The 3,038-nt window shown below is 42.8% G+C and overlaps 1 non-coding gene across 1 annotated transcript; it reads left to right on the top strand.

Annotated features, from left to right (window-relative positions):
* Positions 1-2,387: 2,387 nt before the first annotated feature.
* On the top strand, positions 2,388-2,525 carry LOC119930343. The gene has a single exon (XR_005451820.1). It is a non-coding gene; the product is annotated as a small nucleolar RNA SNORA7 (small nucleolar RNA).
* The last annotated feature ends 513 nt before the right edge of the window (positions 2,526-3,038 follow it).

Here is a 3,038-nt window from a genome sequence, read left to right as displayed (position 1 = left end):
CTGCTACCACTTGCAATAAAACACAACCATAATCCCTGTCATCAGACTTTTTCACACACAAAAAAAAGAGGCTGGGTTCGTTCCCAGGGCTTGTCCTTGGAACAAAAACTCTCAGGAGCAGTTTGGCTCAATAGAAAGACACCTGGCCTGGAAGTCAGGATACAGAAATTCTAATCTCAGCTCCATTGGTCACCTGCCGTGTTACCTTGAGCAGGTCATTTCACTTCTCTGTTTCCTCATCTGTAAAATGGGGATTAGATATTTGTTCTCCCTTCCCCTTAGGCTGCAAATCTCACATCAAACAAGGATCATGTCCCATGTGATTAAATATGGCAGGGCTTAGTAGGTCCTAATTCCTCTAGCAATACCACAAATATTTTTCAAGGCATCAACCAATGATATTTGAGAAGCAACATGGCCTAGTGGAAAGAGCTTAAGCCTCGGAGTCAGAGGACCTGGGTTCTAATCCCGACTCTGACACTTGTCTACTGTGTGACCTTGGACAAATCACTTCACCTCTCTGTACCTCACTTACTTCATCTGTAAAATGGGGATTAAGAGTAGGAGCCCCATGTGGGACATAAACTGTATCCCATCTGATTAGCCTGATTACCCCAGGACTAAGTACAGTGCCTGGCACATAGTAAGCAACAAATTCCAATAAAAAACAGTTATTTACTGAACACTATGTGGAGAGCTCTGTACTGCATGCTTCAGAGAATACAATAGAGTTGGTAGACAGGCTATCTGCACAAAGAGAACTTGCAGTCTAGATTGTAAACTCACTATGGGCAAGGAATGCGTCTGCTATTTCAGTTGTATTGTACTTTCCCTAGGGCCTAAAATACTGCTCTGTGCATAATAAGCGCTCAATAAGCAGCACTGGTTGATTGATAGAGGGGAAGAGAAGCATTTAAAATTAATATATATGAATTACGAATATATATCCAAGTACTGTGGAGCTGAGAGTGGGATGAATGTCAAAGGTTTAAAAGGTAAAGATTTAAGGCCTGATAAATTCCTGTTTGATGGCGAGGCTCAATGTTTTGACTCTTCAGGTCTGCTATTTGAAACATTTACTTACGACATATAGCCATATTACAGACTGGTTCACACAATGAAAGGAACATGTTTATCTCTTTAATAAAGTTGCTTTCATTGGATGGATTGAGGACAAGGCGGCAGTAGCTTTTATGTGGAAACTTGAAAAGGCTCTTAATAAATAATAACACTAATATTCAAAATAGCATTTGTTAAGCACTTACTAGGTGTCAAGCACTATACTAAGCACTGGGGTAGATACAAGATCATCCGATCCCACATGAAGCTCACGATCTAAGTAGGAGAGAGAACGACCACTGAATCCCCATTTTGCAGATGAGGAAACTGGGGCACAGAGAATTGATGTGACTTGCCCAAGGTCACACAGCTGGTAAATGGCAGAGCCAGGTTTAGAACCCAGGTCCCCTGACTCCCAAGCTCTATCCACTAGTCCATGCCACTTCAATATATTTTAGGACATCAGAATATTTTGTAGCCCTTTGGTCAAACTGAGGCAACACTGACTGCTCTTAATATACCAAACTTTTCCCAAAATTGGTTGATTTTCAAACTTGTGTTGTGATCATCTGTGATGTTGTGATCATCTGCTGCTTTTGGAACTGCAGACTAGCCTGGTGAATCTTGTGCTCACAAACAGTAAGAGAACTAGGAAGTTAGTATGCAATAATGGAATGAATGGTAAGAGTTGTACTACCCAATTTCTAGATTTAGGTGGGTGAACAGTCGCTATCTCATTTCCAGTAGATAACAGGAGAGTTCCAAAATTATCATATGCTCCCCATATTACAATTACCTCTATCCACATCACCTGTTATACACTTCTTTCCCCCAGCTCCAAAGACAGCAATGACTAGCAGCTTGGCCTAGTGGCTAGAACCCAGGATTGGGAGTCAGAAGGCACTGGGTTCTAATCCCAGCTCCGCCATTCATTTACTGCATGACATTAGGCAAGTCACTTCACTTCTCTGGGCCTCAGTTCTACCACCGGTAAATTGGGGATTAAGACTGTGAGCCCAATATGCGACTGGGATGGTGTCCATCCTGATTAAATACCCCTGCGCTTAGAACAGTGCTTGACACAAATTAAGAACTTAAATATTATTTTTTTAAAAATTGGGATTTGTCTCTAGGCGGTAAGTTTGTTACGGACATGCAACGTGTTTGCTAATTTTGCAGTATTGTATTCTTCTAAATGCTTAGTATAACGCTCTGCACAGAGTACGTGCTCAATAAATACCACTGACTGACTGACTGCTACTATCCTGTGAATGAAACCTGTGTCGTTTTTACTGGACTAGTGTATTTACAATCCCTAAACACTGTAACCCCTCTCAGGGTCGCACCTGGAGAGTTTCCAGTACTCTACCAGTCACGGCTATGGGAGGGAGAGTCAAGCAGAGGCCTACCCATTCCATTCCCATCTTGGGCAGTGGCTAGTGAGTGGAAGGCAATCTGCTACAAGTTAGAACTCACCTTTGCAGGGCAGCAGTGGCACGGGAGAGAGTCGAGGGCAGGGACTCAAGTTTACTACGCCTGAGGCGGAAATGGTAAAACACTTCCATATTTTTACCAGGGAAACTCTACAGATACACTACCAGAACGACTGCAGATGGAGGTGGGGTGTTCTGGGAGAGATGTGTCCGTGGTGTTGCTATGGGTCAGAGGCGACAACGGCAAAAGAAAAGAAACACTGTAAGCTCTTTGTTGGCCAGCTCCTGTGTACTGCATTGTACTCTCAGGTGCTTAGTACAGTGCTCAGCACCGAATAAGACCTCAATAAATACCACTGACTGACTGATTGACTAAACTACTATTAGCTCAAGCCATTGGCAGGCTTAATAACCCTAATTAGTTAGATTAGAAAATTCTCCTTGGGATTGAGATACTGAAGAAAGGGCTGGCAAACGTGAACTCCTCAATTATCAATCCACTATATGCTCACTGTGGGTAGGAAGCTTCTCTGCTAATTCTGTTGT

Source organism: Tachyglossus aculeatus, chromosome 6 (assembly GCF_015852505.1).
Source record: "Tachyglossus aculeatus isolate mTacAcu1 chromosome 6, mTacAcu1.pri, whole genome shotgun sequence".
In the NCBI taxonomy this organism is placed as follows: Eukaryota; Metazoa; Chordata; class Mammalia; order Monotremata; family Tachyglossidae; genus Tachyglossus; species Tachyglossus aculeatus.
The sequence above is the reverse complement of the archived record's forward strand: the minus strand, read 5'-3'. Positions and strand labels throughout refer to the sequence as shown.